Below are 14,365 nucleotides of genomic sequence, written 5' to 3' on the forward strand. Positions count from 1 at the left end.
ACCCCAACCAACCAATTTTCCCTTGCAACCGCTGCAACCGTGTCTGCCTGTCCCACGTTGGACTTGTCAGCCACAAACGAGCCTGCAGCTGACGTGGACTTTTACCCCCTCCATAAATCTTCATCCGCGAAGCCAAGCCAAAAGAAGCTTGAAATCCACAAAATGCACCCAAAAATGTTCAGGAAGTAAACTGTCTATTGTCTGGTGTCGTCAGAATAGCATTTTCACATCAGCCAGCTCAGGAAGAAAAACATCTCCTCCTCATTGGTTTTGACCAAAATTCTGTGAAACTCTTCTTTTACTTTATACTACAAAGTTTGTTTCGTACTTGCTGCAAATTATTTGAAGAAAATCACAGCTCTAACCTAGCAATGGATTGAGCTTATTCTATATTGCATCATAATTTGTGTCTTGCCAGGTGCAAAGATAAAATGAAAATTAAGAATTTACAATATGTTTAGCTAAAAACAAAAATAAAATTTTGCATTAATGATAGGTAAGAGAGATGTGGTTCAGTGTGCAGCTAGACTTGGGCCCCATGTGATCAGTGTGTGGATAGTATTTGAGCACCAATGTGGTCACTCGGGAGTGAGAGGCAGGGCCTAGTGGAGTTATGTGCATATCTGGATACAGAGTCCAGTGGAGTAAGGTGCATGTCCAGAGACAGGGTCTAGTGGAATCAAGTAGGCATCTTGAGTCAGGATCCCAAGTGTCTAGGTGTATGTCTGGAGAATGGGTCCAGTGGAGTAAGGTGCATGTGCAGAGACAGGGTCTAGTGGAATCAGGTAGGCATCTTGAGTCAGGATCCCAAGTGTCTAGGTGTGTCTGGCGAATGGGTCCAGTGGAGGTAGGTGTGTGTCTGGAGAGTAGGTCCAGTGGAGTTGGGTGTATGTCTGGAGAGTGGGTCCAGTGGAGTTAGGGGTGTGTCTGGAGAGTGGGTCCAGTGGAGTTGGGTGTATGTCTGGAGAGTGGGTCCAGTGGAGTTAGGGGTGTGTCTGGAGAGTGGGTCCAGTGCAGTTGGGTGTGTGTCTATTGTTCTGGTGCTGGTATCCAGACCATGTTTGAGGCTGTGGTCAGGACGAAAAGATGTGAAGACAGAAAGGAGGAGACAGCATGTATACAAGTGCCCACTAAAGTGTGAGCATTAATTCTCATGCCATAGAATCTGAACATCAGCACATTGTTCCTCTTGTCACTCAATGAAAACTGGTCTGTGAATCCCATGAGATAGATGAAGGGAAATGGTTACTCAATGTTAAGAGAATCCACCCATAGCAAATTCAATTTCACAAAGGAACTATAATTTCAGGAATATCATGGACAATCAAAATAAAACAACAGACTTGAATAGTGCTCTGTAGATTTTTAAAAAACCAGAGACTTTGACATAATTGCACTGTGTGAGACAGAAGGGAGTGATACACCATCTTCTGGAGGACAAAGCAGAAGAGGAACACTATCTTCATGGAATGAGCTTTGTCTTAAAGTATGACCAAATTCAGTAGCTAAGATTCTTACCTGATAAAATTCAAAAGAGAACCATCATTAGTACATATGACCCAAACATGGTTCTTCAGGTAAGGCCGAAGACTTTAACCATGAAAAAAATCCTGGTCCAGGTCCAAGAGGAAGATATTCCTGAAACAACATCAGCGTGCAGGTGGGAAGATACATGGACCTCTGGCAAGAAAGTTGTAGGGAATCTCCAACGGGATCCTTCAGTTGACAAAATACTTTGATCAGAGTATCATCCTAACATGCACCCTCTATTAATTAGAGAGGCAAGCCCAGGATGGCAGGAAACATGGCTGCTCCATGTGTTGGATTACATCATGGTCAAAGGGAGGAAACATTGTCCATGTCTGCATCACACATCCTCTGACAGGCACTAATGACTGCTGGATGAAACTCTGCCAACTCTAGTGTATTGCCTCCATTAACCTCGCCCAATACATGAGTGACAGCAGAAACATTGCCACAAAAGATCAACTTCAAAGCTCTCAGACAGCACTTTCACAAAAACAACTTGTCAACGACTGGCACAGGAGACACAAACTTTTCCACAACTTATAACCTGCTCTTAAGTTCACCATAACTGGCACTTGTGAAAGGACCTTTGCCCACGAACAAGAAGAACCAGGAATGTTCAGACAAGAAAGACACGGAGATCAAGAAACTAATTTGAGTCATGGAATCACACAGCATGGATGCAGGTTCATTGTCTCCTTGTGTGCACGTCGACCATCTGGTAATTACATATATTACTTAGTTTTCAGCACTTGATCTGTAGCCTTCTCTGCCATAATTCTGCAAGTGCTCAAATAATTAAATCTCACAATTAGCTGCCTCAACAAGTCTTATTGGAACTTCCACAGGAACATCCACAAGGTGGATTCCTTATCAGCCTGGCCTTTCTGCTTCACATGCTCCTCCCCAGCCCAACCAGGCCACACTGCATCACACTGAGCCCCCAAAACATAGGTTGACAGCAAGGCCATGGAACACCGAAACCACTTTCCATATCTCAGGAGCCACTGCCTGGCGAAGGGAAACATTGAAGATAAAATTCACTGCAGCCTTCACACAACAGTCTTTGGTCAATTAAGAAAAAAATGGGAGTGTGAAGATCAAGGTCTCAGACCCAACACCAAAGCTCATGAACCCACCAAGGGACAGCCATCCCTGCCCTCCTACATGCTTCTGAGACATGGACTATCCACAAGCACTGGAAAAATATAACTGATACTTACACCACAAAATCTTCCACACCCACTAGATCAGTGGTTTTCAAATTCTTTCTTTCCACTCACATACTCGAGGCTATAGGTGCTCTGTGATTAGTAAGGGATTACTTAGTGGAAAGGAAAAGAAAGCACTGTTTTAATCATACCTAATAGACTCATTATGTGCATGGTTTCATAACTCCAAAGGAAATGGGCCAATTACTATTTTTCTCAAGCAAAATATTTCAGTAATAATTGGGTCGAGAGCAGTGGTTCTCAACCTTCCCTTCCCACTCACATAAGTAATCCCTTACTAATTACCTATGACCTAGAGATTACTTAAGGTGGAAAGGAAAAGTTTGAAAACAACTACACGAGATGGATTGGTGAATCAATATCAGTTTTCTCTACTAGGCCAGCAATCCTAGTATTTAGTTTTTGGAAAGTATGTGTTCCATAGGTGCTCGTTCATAAATGCAAGTGTAGGAGCTAGTGGGTGTAGTAGGTGGTTTTCCCCTCAATGGAAACCAGTTTGACTGTTTGCACAGCATGTTCTGGTGTGCAAGTGTGATGCATGCTTCCTGTGAAATTTAGTTAAATTCAGACATTTAGTATGGCAACAGGCCATTTTGGCCCTTGAGGCCAAGCTGCCCAATTACACCCAAATGACCTATAACCTAGTACATTTTCTTTAAAGTAAAAACTCAATGCTGAAGAAACTCAGCAGGTCAAACAGTGCACATTATATGGCAAAGATAAAGGCTCATAACCAATCATTTCGGGCTTGATCAAGGTATGGATCAACAAGCCCAAAAGTTTGGTTATCTATCTTTATCTTTGCTATATAAAGTACACTGTTTGAGTTGTTGAGTTTCTCCAGCATTAGGTTTTCACTTCAGCTACAGCGTCTGCAGACTTTGGTGTTTTATATTTTTTTTTAAAGGGTGGGAGGAAAGTGGAGCCCCTGGGGAAAACCCACACGAACACAGGGAGAAGGGACAAACTCTTATAGACAGCGACTGATTTGGACCCCAGTCGCTGGTGCAGAAACAGTGTTGGGCTAACCATACCGCAAGAACAGAGTGGTCTGAGGGATGGAAAGATGTGTGCTCGTGATTTGTGCACAGAACTATAAGTAAATCAGCATCATTAATTCTGCAAATAAAACCTTGGAGTAAGAGCATCTACGGCTTCAGTAAGAGATTACAAGGTGGTATGTGAGTGGAAAAATAAAGGTTGAGATCCACTGGTTTCTGTGTATTTCAATGGTACAGAATGAGTATCAAAGTTAATGAGTATAACTGTAGCTGGCCTCATTTGGCTCCCTTCTCTTTGGAACCTGAGCAGTTAATAGAGTGTACAATTCTTGGTTAGTTCACGAAGTGCAACAAATCAATTTGAAACATATTATTTAAATAGGGCATTCCAAATGGGTATTAAGACATGTTTACACTGCTGTATGACTGTGACAAATATTTATGTATTTCAAAGGAAACAGGCACACGATTGTAACCTTCAGAGCACAATGCAAAGAACTTCCCCTTTGGCCTCTCATCATGCATAATGCTGTCGTGTCATGCAGCCATACAGATTGGAAGCACGGCCTTCAGCTCACTGAGTTTGTCCCGACAATCAACCAATGCCATATTATTTTCCCTATATTCCTATCTGCCGGCTTCTACCATTTAGTTTGCAGTGGCCAATTAACCCTCCAACTCTCTTGGGATGTGCAGCAGTACCGTATCACACAGAGGGACCCATGTGGCCAGAGGCAGAGTGCATAAACTCCACTTTGGACAATGCATATGGTCAGGATTTAACTCAGGTTGCTGGATCTCTGAGGCAGCATCTCTGTTAGTGACCCATCTTCCACTTTTCCAAGGGTCCACTACCCTAATTCTCTATGGCACAGAATCTATTTCATCATTTGCATCCACAGAGCAAAACATCATCTCTTACTCCCGTAAACTCACTAGAATCCGCTGGTTCCACATGTTCAAGTGCTCCCAGCTTAAGTTTACTAATCAAGTTAATGTTTGAAATTTATCATCATCCGACCTTACATGTACAACTAGAGGAGACGGCCAAGGTGCACACTAATACTCAGACAATAATCACAATTATACATAAAGATATACCTCTATAAAACAGGAAAGTCTGCAGGTGCTATGTGTGATTGTACTGCAATACACAAAAGGGCTGTAGTTCACACAACTTCTATAGGAAGCAAAGGTTAACCAGTATTTTGGCCTGTCAAAGTATGAACTAAAATTAGGCAGGCGCCTGAATACAAAGGTGGTGCTTGGTAAGGTGGGGGTGGACAGGAGAGGAGGGAAGATAGACAGGCAAGAAATAGATTCACTAAGTCCTATGTCCACCTGTGAATCCCACACACCAGCACTAGGCCAAGGTCATTTAAGTGCTCACCCAAGTGTTAGATGTTATGAGATTCTCTGCCTCGACCACCCACTCAGGCAGTGAATTCAAGATTCCAAACACCCTCTGGGTAAAAAAAAAAGTCCTTTCTTGTACCCCTTCTAAACCTCTCGTTCTTATAAGCCTTCACCCTCCAAATTTACATATTTCTGCCAAGAGAAAGGCTTTCCTCCATTTGTGCCCCTAATAAATTTATAGCCTATCAGTTTCCTTTACCCCAAGGAAAACACATTCAAACTCTCCCCATAACTTTTTCTGCTGCATGTTCCTGGTATATCCTTTCCAACTTCTGATGCACATCCTACTCATGCCTTCTTTCAACACCACATTTTGAAATTCTTATCACTGCCCACTTTCAGAAATATCTGCAAAGCTCTCTTTCATCCAACTAGCTTCCAATCATTCCATAATCTGCTTCCTGAACAATCTAGTGTGAGGTACTTTATGAATGATTTTTTAAAGAAAGTCTATCTGAATAATGTTCACTGTATCACTTCATCTATAGACCTAATAATTCCATCATGGAGATAAAACGTATCAGTGCCACAAAATCTCGTCTTTTCATGTGAGATATTTCTAATGGCATCTTCCCTTTTGCTGTCAACACTTCTTAATAACTTTGAAAGAGGTAACCACTGGATTGGCAAAAATTAGCCACTCAAGGAGAGTGCCAACCAAGAAAATCATCTTTGCTCTTGCAGGATAAAAAAGATATGCACTTCTTTTTTTTTTATCAATTGTGTCAATTAATGGCTTAAGGCAATGTTATAATAGAGTTTTACTTTATTACTATCTTTAAGGTAAGTGTTAGAGCTGTGATGTTAGTCTAAACTGATATAGTTTCATTCGGGAATTAGGTTTATGTGCAGCACATCACAATGAATAAATGCAGTATAATAATTAAAGTAATTCTTAAATGTATGTATTGTACTTTTTATAGAATGAGGCATAGGAGCAGGATGTGATTTGTAACAACTGCATGAAATTTCTTTGGAGAATGAATGTGTCTGATAGTTACACACAATATTAAGAACTTATTTTTTTTTTTCCCAGCTCCACAGGCCTGAAAATAACCCAGCTCTGGAGAAAATAATTAATTTTTAAGGGTAATTTGCATCCAGATCAATTGATTTTCCAGATTCTTTTGCAAAATCTTCAAGAATATTGAATTCAAACCAGTGCCACCAAAAAACTCAGCTCATTAAAACAGTGACACGATTCATTTACGTTCCCCTGGTATAACTGGAGGAAGATTGAGAATTTTTTTTTCCTTTTGTTGGAATGTACAAAAAAGAAAATTGAGCTTGTTAACATTAGAGATATGCAATGATTTTAGGGGATCACTAAAGCAGGCAAAGGATGCTGCTGCTGTTCAAATGATCCCTCTGCTCTGACAAGAACATGATATGCCAATCCAAAGGTAATGAGAACATTATTTAATCAAGCTCTTCATTCAGAAAGTATGGAACCAATCACTTGCTGCTGAGATAGTTATGAATTTTCGGGTTCTCATATATGAGTTCTGTGTCTGAAAAGTTCAGATATGGAATTAAAATGTGAAGTTTACTGATTGGTGTGGAGTACTTTAGTCAATTCCTGGAAAAAAAGATTTTGGGTATGAAAAAGAAATATTGCCAGTTATTTCTGAAATTGCTTCTGACAATTGTGCAAACCAGACCTGATTAGCTGACATTTTGTTTACCTGTATCTGGAAAATTTGATGAAGCTCCTAATACTACGTAAGCAATAAAATAATAATCAAAGTGAGTGATCAAGATTGCAACAGTCAGGCAAAAACCTGAGATTTAGAAAACCAGAGATAGGAAAGAAGATTCAAATATTTTCTGGACAGGTTTATGGATGAAAACAATGATGGTTTGTGCAGGCCAAATTAAGAATTAGTGCTTATCTTGAAACATTAACAGAGTACTTTGTGTTTATTAATAAATGTGAAAGCAGATGAGTAAAACTGGATTTAGGATCCATCTTCAATGTCACCCTTTTGCCTCAGTACAAAATTGGACAAGCACCTTATAGATCTGCCGTCACCACATGCTGAAAATTGTAGAACTGAAGCAGTACGGTTAGCATAGATGTTTGTGTAATGCTGTTATAGTACCAGCAACTGGAGTTCAAATCCAGTGCTGTCTGCAAGGAATTTGTATGGTCTGCATGGGTTTCCTTCAATTAATTTGGTGTAATTGGGCGGCACAGGCTCATGGACCGAAAGGGCCTCTTACCGTGGTGTTTGTTCAAATGAAAATTTCAATATTAAAATTCCTCACCAGTTTTTCCCAAATGTTGTTTGCAGGGAATCCAGAATTGGTAAAAGAAGCAGGGAAAATCTCAGTACTTTTGCCAATAATGTACATTTATGAACCATCAATTTCTGCTCTGACAGAAATGAAGATGAAGTGCAGGTTTCTACTGGAAGAGGAGAATGATTTAAGAGTGTCATTGTCAAGCATCACATCATGGATAAACAGGCTCCAGAGTGAAAAAGCAAGTATTGATATTTATAAATAAATACACGGTCAACTAAAGACGATGGGTAAGACTGTCATCAACTGCAACTTGCATTTCTGATCTCTGCGACTGCAAACTGAAATGCAAAAATAAGACTGACTGGCTGAGCTCTCCTTCCCTTATTACATTCAATGATAGGAATAGCAATGGAGCACATTTTATCAGCTACTCAGCTTTATGTCAGCCATTGATGCAGTGAGCAGTATGATTCATAAAATCATGAGTCATACAGCACAAAAGCCATGTCCATCTGCCCCCTTTTAACTATCTACTTCTAACTGTGTTTACCTGCATTATATCCATTGTCTACTAGGCTTTGGTGATTCAAGTATCTGTCCAGATGTATCTTAAATGTTGTGTATGTGCTACCTCTTCAGGCAGCACATTCAGATTTATTGTCAGAATACTACATGACATCACGTACAACCCTGAGATCTCTTTCTTCCTGTGGGGAAGGCAGACTAGGCTTTGGTGATTCAAGTATCTAACCAGATGTATCTTAAATGTTGTGTATCTGCCTGCACTACCTCTTCAGGCAGCACATTCAGATTTATTGTCAGAATACTACATGATATCACGTACAACCCTGAGATCCCTTTCTTCCTGTGGGGAAGGCAGACTAGGCTTTGGTGATTCAAGTATCTATCCAGATGTATCTTAAATGTTGTGTATCTGCCTCTTCAGGCAGCACATTCAGATTTATTGTCAGAATACTACATGACATCACATACAACCCTGAGATCCCTTTCTTCCTGTGGGGAAGGCAGAATTACCACTTATTTGTAGTGCAAAAAAATTGTACTAAGTACACATGCAAGCAAATAAAGAACTGTAAACAAATAACAAATGTAAACAGACTGTGCAATACAGAGAGAATAAAAAAAATGAATGAATAAAGTGCAAAAGTAAGAGTCCTTAAATGAGTCCCTGATTGAGTTTGCTGTTGAGGAGTCTGATAGTGGAGGGGTAGCAGCTGTTCCTGAACCTGGTGGTGAAAGTCTTGTGACACTTACACTTCCTTTCTGAAGGTAGCAGCAGGAACAGAGCATGTGCTGGGTGGTGTGGATCCTTGATTGTTGCTGCAGTAAGATGGCAGCATTACCTATAGATCTTCTCGATGGTAGGGAGGGCTTTTACTACCTTTTGCAGGGTTTTACGCTCAGGGGCATTGGTGTCCCCATATCATGATGCATCCAATCAGCACACTTTCCACCACACATCAGTAGACAATTGCCAGGGATGCTTTATTTATTTATTTTTTACTTTTAAAAATATGGAACGCTTCACGAATTTGCATGTCATCCTTGCACAGGGGCCAAACTAATCTTCTCTGTATCGTTCCAATTTTAGTATGTGCTGCCAAAGCGAGCACAATTGCCAGGGTTTCTGATGTCATACCAAACATTTGCAAATTCCTAAGGAAGTAGAGGCACCTTACGTGCTTTCTTCATGAAGCCATTAGTGTGTAGGGTCCAGGAAAGATCCTCTGACTTAGTGACTCCCAAGAATTCAAATTTGCTCACCCTCTCCACTTCTTATCCTCCAATGAACACTGGATCATACACTGCTGGTTTTCCCTTTTTGAAGTCAATAATCAACTCCTTGATTTTGGTGACATTAAGTGCAAGGTTGTTGTTGGTGCACCATTCAGCCAAGTTTTCAATTTCCCTCCTATAAGCTGACTCATCTTATTTTTTTAATACAACCTACTACTGTGGCATCGACAGCAAATTTGTAGATGGTGTTGTTGTACCGAGCCATCAAGTCATAGGTGTAAAGTGAGTATAGCAGCAGGCTAAGAATGTAACCTGGTTGTGCTCCAGTACTGATGGACATTGTTCCTACTATAGGGGGAAAAAATCCCCTTAAATTGCACCTAAACCTTCTGTCTGAAACCTTTACCCTCTTAACATTCCCCAACAGGGGAATAAGATTTCACCCTGCATCAAAGCTGTGTTTTTTGCACCTCCATCAGGTCACTGTTCAGACCCTCTCCTCCAAGGGGAACAAACCTAGCCTCTGCAGTTCTCCATATATCTGAAATGTTCCATTCCAGACAACATCCCGGAGATACCTCTCTGCACTTTCTCTAATGCAATCACAACCTTCCTGTGGTGTGGTGACCAGAACAGAATACAATATTCCAGGTGTGGCCTAACAAATGCTTTATAAAGTTATAACATGCTGTCCCAGCTCTGATATTCTGTGCCACAGACAAAGGAGGCAAGCATCCCACTTTCTTCATTGTTTTATCCACCTCTGGCGCTGCTTTCCAGCATATATGGGTGAACACTTTGAAGTCCTTCTGTTCATCCACATTCTCTCAGACCTACTGTCAATTAAATGCCCTTTCATATTTGTCAGGATTAAATTTTGTTTCCCAATGCTCTGACCAGCTTTCCAGCTGATCAATATCAAACTATGGCTTTAGACCACCTTTTTCAATTTAAATAAAGTCACAGACTTGTTGCAAAGATCTGTGCAAGAAAGTGATTTGCTCATTTTAAAAGAAAATTCTTTAATGTTTTCATGGAGGTGTGATAATCAGAGATGTTTAAGATAATTACAATGACAAAGAAATTCAAATAAGCGATTATTACCTCCAGTTAAGGCTTCAGTGTGAACATTCTGCAAAACACGCTTCATTTTGTGTTCAATACTATTCTGAAGGCATCTTCTGATTCCATCACTGCTTCTACCAAGAAGGGCAAGAGTAACAATTGCATTGGAATGTTGCCAACTAAGTTGTAACCAAACTACCAATTCCTCATCATTCAGGCCTCCCTACCAGCAGTACAGAGAGAGTAACTTCTCCATGAGCAGTGAGTATGCTGAACGTCCAAAACAATGGCTCACAGTAACCATCCGGGACTTTCACATTCATGAAACAATATTTATTTATTTGTGCAGATGAATACCTTCCTGCATATCCAATTTTTTTTGTCTGCGTGTGTGTTATGTATGGTTGTATGTCTGTGTAGTTTGCACCGAGGATTGAAGAATGTTGTTTTGTCAGGTTGTACTTGTTCAGATGACAATAAATTGATTTTAAGAAGCAAGCTCATCAGCCTCTATCTTCAGGTCAAGCAGGAATGAGCAATAAATGTCTGCAACACCCATGCCTCAAAAATAAATAAGTGAATACCATCTGTGCATTCTGGAACAGATCTGTAGGCCCTGTCCCACAAAAGATTAACCTGGAATTTAATTTACAAGGGCAATGCTCAAAGATCTATGCCTACAGCCAACTCTTGTTCACGGGAATCTTCTCAGATAGTCCCATCATAGCAAGATCAATATCATGCTCACTGGAAACTGTCAGGTCAGGCAGGCAGCAGAAGCAAGTAGAAAAACCTATTAATAAAGCTCTCTTGATATACAGTTTCAGAATTATGATAATCATATGTTATTAGATCATAGAGAGGACAGATGGGAGAGTATGACCTATAATTATTAACTTAAAGAAGTATTTCCATCATTAGTTCTATATCATTTTCTTACAAGACCCTGTTACAGCCACATTTAGAATACAAGATGAAAGAACAGATCTTATGGAATGTTTAACAAAGACAAATAATTGTACTGCACCTTGCTGAGGATAATAAGACAGAGAAAGTGGGTAGAAGTCCATAAACATTTGCATCTATCACAGAAATCATAATCAATTTTCACTCAGAAAAGTTAAAGTATTGTTTCACTGTTCTTAGGATGCGGGTGCTGCAGGCATGTCGAACATTTGTTCCTCAGCCCCAGTTACCCGAGAGCTAATGGAGAACCAATATCTGTTCTAATGATGTTCTTAAAATGCTGTTAGGTGAGAGGCCCCTGGATTTTTCATGAGCCATCAAGGGTATTCATTGATGTGATTTAGCTTTTCAATTGCAAGGTGTTTTACGTCTCTAAATGTTGAATACATTGACAGGGTACCTATTGTGAATACAATTCACAAAGCTCCAGTTTTTGATTTACCAACACAATGAAACTATTTCAAATTACTGCCTCAGTGGAGAAATTTTACTCACAAACATACAATGTTTAAATTAGCAAACTCATTTTGTTCTCATTATGTTTGGAAAATGTGCCATTATCACATCGTGCTTTGTTTTTGCAGCTTTCCAATGTTTAAACAGGGTACGTACAAACACAGCAAGACTCCATAGCTACCTCCTGGATATGTATATTCAATGCGGTCCTGTGGGAATGAGAAATTCTCATTCAAATGAAAGACAAAGGGTATTGATAATTATTATCCATTGATCTTTTTGGTTTATTACACAGTTCCTAATTTTCTCAGCTCAGTTTGCATTTGTGGAGTTGACCACTGCACATTTTTGCCGAAACACAATTGCATGAAACATCCTTTTTATGAAGCTCAACTAATTAATGAAATTCATAAAATCTGCTCTTTCTTAATAAATAATTCACGGCCCTTATGAATTATATATAATTTTAGCTTATTCAAAAACCTTTGCTCAGCAGTCAAGATAAAACCTGAAAAATCAATCTCTTAGACAAAATTACCTGAAACTTGCTTTTTTTCCCCTTAGTGTATGTAAATTTTAATTATTCCATAAATTTTAATTGCTGAAAAAATGTCGAGGTATCTACTTCAAAATGAGACAAACAATTATTTAACAGAAGTCGAATCATTTATTCTTTAACTGCATGACTACGTCAGCTATTATGCAGTAGGCAACTTTTTAAATGTTATTTATGATAATAAAGGAAAACAGTTCCACGATTAGCATATAATTATACTACTTCACATCTCAAGGAAGTTCAGAGATTTAAGAGTCTGAGGCTTTTTCTTTTTTCCTTATCCTCCTAGTGAACCTAGTTTGTGATTCACTGTTGCTCGTAGTTTCCCCAAAGGATTTAGTGGAGTTGGAAACAGCATGAGCGCCAGATGTAATAGTTATTTTGAATAAGTCATGTCTTTCTTGTGATATTCACTAAATAGAGATGATTGAAGCTGTTGCCTTCTGTGTCAGTGTCTAACTCTACTCCTTCACAATTAACTCCATCTCCTGCCCTGCCTACTGCCATAGATAGAACTTGACTCTTCAGAACCTTAAAGTTAAATTTGATCCTGGGATGGGCTTCGTAATTACTTAAGCTTTCTCTTTCAACATCTGGAACTTTGCTTGTTTCTGCCTCTCTAAGCCAAGTCATTTGCAGCTGGAGCACTCATGCTTTTGTTATCTGCACTATTCCAATGGATTGCCAATGTATTAATTTACACCATGTGACATCAACCAACGACCAGTCTGCTTGCTAACTTAAGTTAGCTCCTGCTTAATCAATGCCTTAATATGGTAACTCCTGTTCTTGCTTTCAAATTCCTCTTACCTCTCCCTTCCAATTTTAGGTCTTGTCTGCTACCCTTTGTCATATCAATCCCCCTTCCATTTCATTTGGATGCACCCTGTGTTTTATCAGGTCTCTTGCCTTCAGTAAAGCTTTGGAATTGGCTCCCTAAACCTTTGTCTTTCTCCTTCTTCCTTCAGCACTCCTTACAATCAACTCCAACTCTTTACTGAGATGCCTTAATGTCAAAATGTGTTTCACCACACGACTGAGTTGTCTTGGGATGCTTTACTACTTTAAAGATGCTATAGCAATATAATGATATTGACATACTGGTCCATAGCTAAGGTAACCTATTTTGCTGGGGCATCAAAGCCTTTACTCCCGTATGCCCATGAGCGCAGTTCAATTTATACACCAAGCTTCACACAAAATTAGACTTTTTTTGACCTTGTACGTCAAATTTCCATGATCTTCCATTTCAAATCTTTATTTAAGCATTTAATTCATACAAAAGTTTCCCTCTCACTTTGAGGGCAATTTAATCCTGTTTAAAAATCATTACTTCCAATATATTGTCACAGTTATAATGCAGAAGGAGTGACAGCTAATTTTTATACTGCAGTCTCATAAGCATAAACATGAAAATGATAAGTTAACTTTTCTTGAAAAACATCGAACAAGGAATAGACATTGAAGATTTACCTGGATCAAAATCATAACACTGGATCTTTTATCTCAGCAAGTAAGGACAGATCAGATTGGGTTTAATACTGCCAGAGTGCACTGGCGATTATTATGTTTGGATATCTGCAGTAGAATTTCAACCTCCAATCATCTGTCCAAAATGCTGGACAGCGCAGTCACTATTGGGTCATAATACCTGGACTTTACACTCATGGTCCCATGAAGGTTTTAAGCCCTGTAAAAGGCATTGGTGGTAGTTTATTAACATCGGCAAACTCACAGAGGTCCATGGCCAAAATGGTGACGCCCATGTTTGACAGCAGACCATGAGGGTTGTGGGCTCTGATGGATGAGGGGGCCGATACAGGGCACCAGATCAGGAGAATACTCCCTTTGGTAGGAAAGAGAAGTCTGAGAGAGGATTTCAGATATATTTATTTTCAGAGTACATACATGGCATTGCATACAACCCTGAGATTTTTCTGCAGGAGAGCCAGAATTACCACTTATTGGTACTTCAAAAAATGTATACAGAGTGTAGAAATGTAAACAAAGAACTGTAAACAGATAATTAATGTAAACAATTTGACTGTTCAATACAGAAAGAATTTTTAAAAAATCAACAAAGTGCACAAGTAAGAGTCCTTAAATGAGTCCCAGATTGAATTTGTCCTTGAAGAATCTGA

The 14,365-nt window shown here is 39.5% G+C and overlaps 1 long non-coding RNA gene and 1 other non-coding gene across 4 annotated transcripts in view; one reads left to right on the forward strand and one right to left on the reverse strand.

Annotated features, from left to right (window-relative positions):
• Positions 1-7,691, forward strand: part of LOC138741715 (uncharacterized) — a 76,973-nt gene extending 69,282 nt beyond the window's left edge. For all 3 annotated transcript variants that reach the window (XR_011343700.1, XR_011343698.1, XR_011343699.1), the window contains 2 exons: positions 6,213-6,579; positions 7,471-7,691. This is a non-coding gene — a long non-coding RNA (uncharacterized lncRNA). The remainder of the gene's footprint in view (positions 1-6,212; positions 6,580-7,470) is intronic.
• Positions 7,692-8,952: 1,261 nt separating this feature from the next.
• LOC138742166 (U6 spliceosomal RNA) lies at positions 8,953-9,055 on the reverse strand. Its single transcript, XR_011343960.1, has one exon. It is a non-coding gene; the product is annotated as a U6 spliceosomal RNA (small nuclear RNA).
• Between the last annotated feature and the right edge of the window lie 5,310 nt (positions 9,056-14,365).

Source organism: Narcine bancroftii, chromosome 8 (genome assembly GCF_036971445.1).
Source record: "Narcine bancroftii isolate sNarBan1 chromosome 8, sNarBan1.hap1, whole genome shotgun sequence".
Lineage (NCBI taxonomy): Eukaryota > Metazoa > Chordata > Chondrichthyes > Torpediniformes > Narcinidae > Narcine > Narcine bancroftii.